Here is a 10,319-nt window from a genome sequence, read left to right on the forward strand (position 1 = left end):
GCTCGCAAAGCCGAGCGGCTCCTTCCCCGCGTGCGCCGCTAGGGGGCGCCCGCCGCCCACCGACCAGCCCGCGGGCGCCCGGCAGCGCCCAGTCCCGTGAGCTACGTGCGGCGGCGGCCGGGCTTCGCTCCGGGGCTGTTCCCGGAGCCTGCACCGCCGGCCCACGCGGCCCTGCCAGGCCCCGCCCCGGCCTAGGGCTGGGAGCCGGGACGCCTGGGTTCTGGCGCTGCCCTTCCCACCCCACCCCGGCCCCGTGCCTCAGTTTCCCCCTCCGGCCCACGTGCGGCCGCTGCCAACCCGGGGAGCCGGCGACAGGGCCAGAAACGCCACGAGGCGGCAGGAGGGGCACGTGACCGATTCCTGTGGCAGCCTCATGGGAAGAGGCGTAACCCAGCGCGGCCGGCCCGGCTGCCCGGCCCGGCCTGTAATTACCGGGGGCGAGGGCAGGGGGGGGTTGGGCGCCTGGGGCTTGAGTGAGTCAGTGCCGGGAGTGGGGGTGGGGGAGGGGTGCATGGGTGTGGCCGTGGGTGAGCCCGAGCAACTCATGGCCTCGTGGGCATGCACATTCCGTGCCTCAGTTTCCCCACCTGTACAGTGGAGCTAATGAGCCTTCCATTGTCTGGTGTGCGCGCGGGAGGGACTCGCCTGGCGCAATGGGGCATCAGGCAGGGTCTGTGCCCTGCCTGGTGTGGGGGGGGGGCCTGCTCGGTGCTACCGTAATATACCTAATACTAGGCATTGAGCACCCCCCCCTTGCCTGGGCAGATGGATTAGATGCGGGGGCGGGGGGGCAGCCTGATGCTGTCTGGCTGGGGCTGGCTCCGACGGGCCAGTGGCTGGAGCAGTGTCCACCCCAGCCCTGCAAGGCAGCAGCCATGCCAGGGTTTAAGCAGGGTTTTCCCCTGGCGGCTTTGCACGGGCGCGGCTCCGCCCAGGCAGAGGCCTCTAAATGCGCCTGACCCAAAATGGCATGTGTGCGCCATGGAGGGGGGTGTGTGTGTGTGTGGGAGGGGGTGAGGCTGGGGGGCTAGTAGGGCTGGGGCTGGTTTTGATGCACCCCCCCACACACCCCCAAAGGGCTATTCCAGCCTTGTCTGTGCTGGGAGATGCCGGAGAACTTTTCCTAGCCGGTAAAGTGAGACCGGGATTATAATGCTCAGCCAGTCGGACCTGCTGTAGACACAGGCCAGAGCGTCTCACCCAGAGGCCTGACTCCCAGATCCTCTCCTCTAGCCGCCCCCCCCGCCCGCTTCCTAGAGCTGGGAATAGCCCCCAGGCATCCAGGCCCATCCCTACACCCCCCCTCCCCCCATCACCCAGGCCATGGGCTCTTGGCAGGCGCAGGCCGTGGGCTTGGAGACCGGGCGGGCGTGGGGGGCTGACCAGGATACAGTTTCAGGATGGCTCCATTTCCTTTGGGGCTATTTCTAGCTGACATTTCAGATCAAAGCGGCCCAGACAGACAACGACTTCCTGACAGGCCTTTATCAACGGCTGGAGGGTGACCCCGCAGCCCCCCCACTCAGCTTCCCCAACCGACCAGCTGTGTGTGTGTGTGTCTGTGTGTGTATGCGTGTGTGGGTGTGTCTGGGTGCATGTGCGTCTGTGTGTGTGTGTGTGTGTCTGTGTGTGGGTGTGTGTTGTAGCTAGTACTTGGCACAAGCTCAAACACCCCTTTCTAACTGAGTGCCCCCCCGGTGGGTGGGCTGGGGGAGGGGTGGTGGACAGGAACCCAGCCGGGCAGGAAGCGGGTGGGTGCAGATGCAGTGCGGAGGCCTCGGGTGACAGATTTGGGCGGGACGGGGCTCGAGTGGGCGCAGGGCCGTGGCGTCTAAGAGGCAGGACTCCTGGGTTCTAGCCCCAGCTTTGGGCATTGGGTCTAGTCCTTAGAGCAGGGTGGGGAGGGGCTGAGTGTCTGGACACCTGGGGCCTAGGCCCAGTCCCAGGTCTGGGAGGGACGTGGGAGTCAGGCCGCCTGGAAGTCCCTGCTTGCCATGCCTCAGTTTCCCCTGTGTCGGTGGGGCTGTTGCCTTCGCCCAAGCACAGTTCTCAGGCAGCACCAAGAGTGATTGAATTCAGGCTCCGCTGTAGCAAACCGGAGCGGGTGTCTCAGGCACAGCTCTGCAAGCGCCCCACGCCCCCCTCCCCCCCGCCCCCCCGCCGGCCACACTCCCTCCCTGGCTTTATAACGTGGGCACGTGTCCTGCTAGGGGTTATGCCGAGCCCCCTCAAACTCACCCCATGCAGGGCAGAGGGGGCAGCAACCAGCCAGGCAGGGCTAGCAAGCCTGGGACCCAGACGGGTTCCATACCCCGCTCCCCCCCCCCCCCCGCCCCCGCCAGCTAGCCACGGCACCGCGTGTTACCGGGCGAGGCCACATGGGCATCTGCTGGCCTGGCATGTGCCCCCCACCCACCCGTTGCATCGCCACCCTGTGCATGAGCATTCCAGCCCTGCCACCTCCTGCCTCGCGCGGCGTGGGGGGCAGGCCAGACTCGTCGAGGCGCCAACCAGCCAGTGACTCAGAGTGGGTGGGATCCGCTCCCCTTAAGCCGCTAATTGCCCATGAGGCCTCGACTTGCTGAGAAATGTTGCTTTGCGCTGCGCTGGGCCAGGAATTCGCCCCTGGGCTGCCCCGGAGGGACTGCGTGGGCCGGGGCTGAGCCGGGAGGGCGGGTACCGGGCTCAGCGGCATGTGTCTCGTTCAGTGCAACACCCTGTCCTGGCTTGTTTCGCACGCCTGCAATCACGGGCGTCACGTTGTTCAGCGGCAGAGCCCACGGGGAGTCGAGCATTCCTGCAGCTGAGTGGTGGCCACCCTGCCCCTAGTGCTTGCCAGCTGAGCGGGCGCAGAATCATCACCCCTGTTTTACAGAGGGGGAAACTGAGGCACAAAAGGAGGGAGATGTGTGACTGCCCCCCCAAGGTCACATGGTCAGTGTGTTAGCTGCAGCAGCCTTGCCTAATACCTGCTCTGCCTCCCATGAGGTGACTGATTTGTCCTTCACTTCCTGTCCTAAAGAGCTATGCAGCAGCGCAGCTACCATGCCCCTGCCCCAGAGGTGGCTGCAGCTCAGCGCTGGGTGAGCAATCCTTGTGTAAAGAGCCCCTGTACCTGCCCCCAGAGGTGGCTGCATCCTACATTTCAGTGCCAGGTGAGCGCTCCTCCTGCAGCATGAAGTGACAGCTGAACATCTGCCGTGTTCTCCCCCCCGCCCCCCGAGAAGGCTGCATCTTGGTGCTGGGGACTGGGCCCTACCCCCTTTGAGCCCCCCCCCAATCCCACGGGTGCTGCCCGTCCCTTCTCCCTGTGTCACAATAGCCCTGCGGCTCCGCGTTCCTGTAAGAGGCCACTCCAGGAAGCCTGTGGGTCTCCCAACGGTCTCCTCTGATCAGGCTCCATGTGGAGGGTGGAGAAGGACATGGCCACCGCACATTTCCTCCCACCACTTGGTTTCTTAACAGCGCTGTAAAGGAGGAACCGATACCCCCCACCCCACCCCACCCCACCCCCTGCCGCCCCCGGGATGCAGGGCTGAGGCCGTACTGCCGGGCTGTGGCTTTGCTGCGCTGCTGAGGGCCTGCCGGGGGACGTGGGAAACACCCCTCAATTCCTTCTCGTTATCCTGGGCAGCTGGGAAGAGCAGGATGGCTGGCAAGCAATTCCAGTGCCATGCTGGGCCAGTGGCAGGCGGGTCTCTGGGGATCCCCAGCGATTCCCCTCCTCCCCGCCTCATCCTGCCCCAGGGCAGAGGGAACCCAGCCCTCCCGTGGCTCCCCTCTGCCCAGATCCGAGGGAGAAGGTGCTGGAGAAACACCCAACGGGAGGGCTGGGTCTCCATGGGCGCAGCCTCCGGCCCAGCTGGATGGCCTGGAGCTCAGGTGGGGAATCGGATTCCCAACCCACGCGGCTCGGCTGCACGGACAAGGTCTGCAGCCACCGCTCAGACTGGGTCAGCCCACGGAGACCCCGCGCGCCGGGGTCCGGCTCAAGCTGCCGGCTTGTTCTCCAGAACCTCAGCTTGCCTCACAAACGTAGTAACAGGAAGGAGCCTCCCGCTGCGCCGCTCGCGGAGACGACCTCACAAAGGCCCCCAGGTCTGCCTGAGTTTGCAGAGAGCCTGAGCCTGGCCCAGAGAGGTGGGACCTGCTGCCTTCAGCTCAGGGAGGGATGGACTCAGAGGCTCATTTAAATGGCCACGTTGTTAACTCTTTCATCCCTGCTGTAAAACGTGTGGTTGGGCACCCGGGTTAGCATTGATTCAGAGGGCAGAGCACCCCGATTGAGCGCCCCCCCCGCCCTCCCTCCGCAGCACAGCACCCCCTAATGCCACCCTGGGGCCTGGCACTGGCTGCCAGGGGAGAGCCCCCCACAGCTTTGGCTTGGGCAGTGTTCTGCTAAGGCCGTGGGGGTGGCGAGCCGTGTGCCGAGCTCTGAGCAGGGGCTGTCCCAGCCACGCGGGGGGGGCAGCTGGGTCCCATCCCCCTGACAGCAGAGAGCCCCCAGTGGGTGTCCCTGTAAGCACCAACCCTCCAGCCCCGGCTGCCTGGCAGGGAGGGGAGCTCCCCGCCAGTTAAACTCTGCGGCTGGCTGGGCGGTCGGGCCGGGGGCCTTTCCCCCCGCCCCCCCCGGCTCTGCTGAACAAAGAATCAGGGCAGAACTGGGACAGAACCCAGGTGGCCTGACTCCCATCCCCCCACCACCTCTGTTCTAACCACTAGGCTCTACTCCCATTCCTGAGATGGGACCAGAAGCCAGGCCTCCCCTCCCCCCCCCAATCTAACCACTAGGCCCTACCTTCTCCTGGGACCAGAACCCAGGAGTCCTGGCTCCCAGCCCCTCCCCACCCAACCCACGAGGTCACATGACACTTCCACCACTCTCCCGCCCCCCGCCCCCCAGGACCTCCCGCAAGAAATGGCTCGGAGGCTCCGACTGGTCAGCAGCGTTTATTCCAGGAGCACCGGGCTGGGCTCAAAGCGTCCAGCAACACAACCCCCCCCACCCCCACTCCGGGTACTTCACCCCACTGACGCCAATTCCACGGGGTCGCCCGGGCACACTGGGAGCAACAGCGGAGTGGAGGGAGGGAATGGGGAAGGCGCAGAGGAGGGGTGGAAGGAGGGAATGGGGAAGGCGTAGAGGAGGAGTGGAGGGAGGGAATGGAGAAGGCGCAGAGGAGGAGTGGAGGGAGGGAATGGGGAAGGCGCAGAGGAGGGGTGGAAGGAGGGAATGAGGAAGGCGCAGAGGAGGAGTGGAAGGAGGGAATGGGGAAGGCGCAGAGGAGGAGTGGAGGGAGGGAATGGAGAAGGCGCAGAGGAGGAGTGGAAGGAGGGAATGGGGAAGGCGCAGAGGAGGGGTGGAAGGAGGGAATGGGGAAGGCGCAGAGGAGGAGTGGAAGGAGGGAATGGGGAAGGCGCAGAGGAGGAGTGGAAGGAGGGAATGAGGAAGGCGCAGAGCAGGAGTGGAAGGAGGGAATGGAGAAGGCGCAGAGGAGGGGTGGAAGGAGGGAATGGGGAAGGCGCAGAGGAGGAGTGGAAGGAGGGAATGGGGAAGGTGCAGAGGAGGGGTGGAAGGAGGGAATGGGGAAGGCGCAGAGGAGGGGTGGAAGGAGGGAATGAGGAAGGCGCAGAGGAGGGGTGGAAGGAGGGAATGGGGAAGGCGCAGAGGAGGGGTGGAAGGAGGGAATGAGGAAGGCGCAGAGGAGGAGTGGAAGGAGGGAATGAGGAAGGCGCAGAGCAGGAGTGGAAGGAGGGAATGGAGAAGGTGCAGAGGAGGGGTGGAAGGAGGGAATGGGGAAGGCGCAGAGGAGGGGTGGAAGGAGGGAATGAGGAAGGCGCAGAGCAGGAGTGGAAGGAGGGAATGGGGAAGGCACAGAGGAGGGGTGGAAGGAGGGAATGGGGAAGGCGCAGAGGAGGGGTGGAAGGAGGGAATGGGGAAGGCGCAGAGGAGGGGTGGAAGGAGGGAATGGGGAAGGTGCAGAGGAGGGGTGGAAGGAGGGAATGGGGAAGGTGCAGAGGAGGGGTGGAAGGAGGGAATGGGGAAGGCGCAGAGGAGGAGTGGAGGGAGGGAATGGGGAAGGTGCAGAGGAGGGGTGGAAGGAGGGAATGGGGAAGGCGCAGAGGAAGTGGAAGGAGGGAATGAGGAAGGCGCAGAGGAGGGGTGGAAGGAGGGAATGGGGAAGGCGCAGAGGAGGAGTGGAAGGAGGGAATGGGGAAGGCGCAGAGGAAGTGGAAGGAGGGAATGGGGAAGGCGCAGAGGAGGGGTGGAAGGAGGGAATGGGGAAGGCGCAGAGGAAGTGGAAGGAGGGAATGGGGAAGGCGCAGAGGAGGGGTGGAAGGAGGGAATGGAGAAGGCGCAGAGGAGGGGTGGGAACAGGGGTGGGGCCCAGGATTCCCCTGCCCCCCAGGAAGGATGAGCCCCTTGGCCGTGGAAGAATGAGCTGGTCCCGGTGCTCTCCGGCCCGGCGCAGGGCTCCCCCCCGAGGCTCGGGGCTCCCCTCTCTCGGCAGCGGGGGCTCCTGGCCGGCGCGAGGCTGGAGCCGGACTCCTGTTCCTGCTGAACTGAGCCAGTTTAACCAAAGCAACTGAGTATCAGCTCAGTAGGCACAGGAGGCAGAGCCCGGGAGCGCGGCACGCAGGGCCCCCGGGAGACAGCAGCAGCGCTGGGGACGGAACCCAGGAGTCCTGACTCCCCGAGCCCCAAGGGATGGACTCCAGGGGGGCGGAACTTAGCCACTGTGAACACGATACGGGTGCGAACTCTGTTCACAGGTGAGCTAAGCCCTGCACCCCGGGGTCGGGCGAGCGCCGGGCAGTGCTGGGGGGGCAGCTCCGGGCTTGGCTACACCCCCCAGCCTCAGCTCCCTCCCCACTTCTGCGGCCCCCTTTCCACCGCTCCTTCGCCCTGGCCCCCCTGCTTGCCCTCAGCTCCCCGTCCCGTCCCCGAACCGCCCCCCGTACCTGGCTCTGGGCTGAGTTACCGTGAGGGGGTGCGCTGCTCCTCTCCAGCGCGGGGCTCGTGCAGCTGGCAGCAGAGGGCGGGGTGGGCCCCCCACCCCCTTAGCCAGTCGGTCTCCTGGGCGCTGTGGCCCGCTGCCCGTTGGAAATCCCTGGCAATGTGATTTTGGGTGGTAGGATAAAAATCGCATCACCAGGAACCCCAGCTGGCAGGGGCAGGAGAAGCCGCCCTGGCTGCTGTCCCCGCTGGGTGGGAGAGTCTGGGGGGACCCCACGCCCCATCCAGCTGCTGAAAAGACAAGAGAGGAAGGAGTCAGCATCTGGGGAGGTGTCCTGGGGTCTCTGGTGATTGCTGAGCAAAGAGCAGGGCAGACACACAGTTCCATAGCACCTTCCATCCCCCAGCACTGCGCCCTATGCTGAGATGCGGTCACCTCTGGGGTGGGGCACGGGGATCCCTCACCTGCTCTGCCTGTGGGATGGGGCACGAGGGCTGTTTACACAGGGATCCCTCGCCCAGAGCTGAGATGCAGCTGGCTCTGGGGTGGGGGCTTTTCATACAGGGATCCCTCAGCTGGCCCACCTCCATGCAGCACAGCGCCCCCTAGTGCAGCACTGGGGCCAGTGCTGACCGCGAGGCGCATGTCTTACAGCTTAAATTCAGGGGAACCAGCCCCCTGCGAACCCCTTTGGCCAGGGGCCTCCCCGCGCCGGCTGCAGACAGGCCTGGGGACAGGGCCGGTGAACTCTGGCCCTTCTCCACCTCCCAGGGGCCATGGGGGGCAGAACGTAAGTTCCAGCAGCCCCAAGGCTGCTCTGACTTACCCCAGGGGCCGGGCAAGATCCCCCAGGATATTGGGGGCAAAAAGGTGGCTCCAAGTTTCTCCCTCCCCATCTCCTCCTGCCTCAGCCGTGGGGATGGAGCCAGTCAGGCCCCAGGCCAGGTCGGCATCTCTCTTGGCTGGAAAATTGCGCCCCTCTCCCTGCCCCTCCCTCCCAGGGGCCCAGACCCGCTGCAGTGCCTGGGGGGCGGGAGAGGAGGGACCAAGGAGCGTAAAGAGGAGGCTGCTGCTGGTTTTGGGTCCTGCACCAGCTGGGCCTCTGAGCCTCCGCTGCAGGGGGGGGGGCTTGTGTCTGAGCACCCTGGGGTGGGGCGAGCAAACGCAAGAGGGTCTCGGTCACCAGGCAGCCCCAGGGAGGCGGGAAACGCCCAGGGCCCGCTAGAGTGGGAAGGGGGGGCTCGAGGGGCCCCCGACCAAGCTGCCCCGGATTGCGAGGCCAGAGAGCAGCGAGTGCTGCAGGCCTGGGGCACGGGGCGCTGCTGCACACCACGGCTCTCCGGCGGCTTGCTGGTGACTGCACCGGGCTTCCTCGTACACACACACACACACACACACGCACACACACACACACACACACACACACACACGCACACACACACACACGTCACACCTGCGCTTCGTGACATGCACACGCATACAGAAACCACACCCACGCCAAACCCGCCGCCCCCCAGACAGATCCCAGCCGCCCCCACGCTCGTCACACTGCCCCAGGTGCATCCAGCCAAACCCGCCGCCCCCCAGGCAGATCCCAGTCGCCCCCACGCTCGTCACACTGCCCCAGGTGCTTCCAGCCAAACCCGCTGCCCCCCAGGCAGATCCCAGCCGCCCCCATGCTCGTCACACTGCTCCAGGTGCATCCAGCCAAACCCGCCGCCCCCCAGGCAGATCCCAGTCGCCCCCACGCTCCTCACACTGCCCCAGGTGCATCCAGCCAAACCCGCCGCCCCCCAGGCAGATCCCAGCCGCACACGTGGAAATCGCACCCACACTCGCTCAGACGGGCACACACACCCTCACGCTCGTCACACTGCCCCACACCCCCCCACACCAAACCCGCCGCCCCCAGGCAGATCCCAGCCGCCCCCACGCTCGTCACACTGCCCCAGGTGCATCCAGCCAAACCCGCCGCCCCCCAGGCAGATCCCAGCCGCCCCCACGCTCGTCACACTGCCCCAGGTGCATCCAGCCAAACCCGCCGCCCCCCAGGCAGATCCCAGCCACCCCCACGCTCGTCACACTGCCCCAGGTGCATCCAGCCAAACCCGCCGCCCCCCAGGCAGCTCCCAGCCGCACACGCGGAAATAGCCCCCACACTCGCTCAGACGGGCACACAGGCTCACACCTGCGTGTCGTCTCGCACACACACGTTCCCTCGCAGCGTGGCACGCGCGCTCTCACACACGGCCCCGTGGCCATGGCCAGTGGGGGGGGGCCGGCTGGCGGGCACAGCGGGTACGGACGCTGAGCAGAGGGAACGGGCAGTGGGGGCTGGCCCCAGCATTCGCCAGCATCGCGGCGGGGCTGGGACCCTGCCCCGTCCCCACTGCAGGCCCGGCCGGCCCCGTGACCCGGCTGGGCCGGGCGCCAAGGGGAAGTTCGCAGTTGTGCCCACCGTGAGGAAGTGACTTTGCGCCCGCTGCGCTGGGCTGACGCTGTTTCCTAGAAGCCGGCGCCCGCCCGTCAAACCACAAGCCCATCCCCCTCTGCCCGGCAGTGCTGCGGGCTTAACCCTCTCCCTCTCCAGGCACAGACACGTCGGCCAGCATCCTGCCTTGCCACCCCCCAGCTCACTCCGCCAGCCACGCAAATCCGCAGCCTGGCCACGTCTCCGCTGGGGGTGGGGAAGTGCTTCCCCCCAAAGCCTCTCACCGTCAGTTTGTTGGTCTCTAAGGTGCCACCCGGACTCCTGTTCTTTCTGTACGCAGCGAACACGCACCCGCCACAGAAACGCAGCCACCTCTGGGGTGCGGCGCGGGGGCTGGGTACACAGGGATCCCTCGCCCCCGTGCCGAGATGCAGCTGCCTCTGGGGTAGGGCATGGCAGCTGTTTTCATCACAACGCAGCAATGCTGCCTGGGGGTTGCTCATCCCACCCGGGGGCAGTTGTTTCCCTGTTCCTGGTGCCTACGGAGACAGGAGGGAGGGATTTGCTACATGGGGGAGCTGGGTACAAGTCCCAGTCTCAGCTACTCAGGCCCCGGGCAGCTCAGGCCCCAGGCCAGGCAGCAGCCCTTTCAGCATCGCTCCCCCCGCCCCGGGACTAGTTAGAGGAGCGGCACTGGCTGCACCCAGCCTGCATCTCAAAGGCCAGTGGGTGTGACCTGGCGGAGCAGGGATGCATTGACCGGGACTCACCAGCCGAACAGGGACATGGACGCTGTCTGGAGGGGCAGGGGGGGCCCAGTCTCTTCTGGATTCACCGCGTCAGGTCAGGTCCCCAGGGGGCAGATCCACCTACACCTGCTGGGAGGAAGGGAAGGCAAGGTGAGCGGCAGCCCATCTGATCAGGGACTC

The sequence above is a fragment of the Mauremys mutica genome, chromosome 20 (assembly GCF_020497125.1).
Source record: "Mauremys mutica isolate MM-2020 ecotype Southern chromosome 20, ASM2049712v1, whole genome shotgun sequence".
NCBI classification, from domain to species: Eukaryota; Metazoa; Chordata; order Testudines; family Geoemydidae; genus Mauremys; species Mauremys mutica.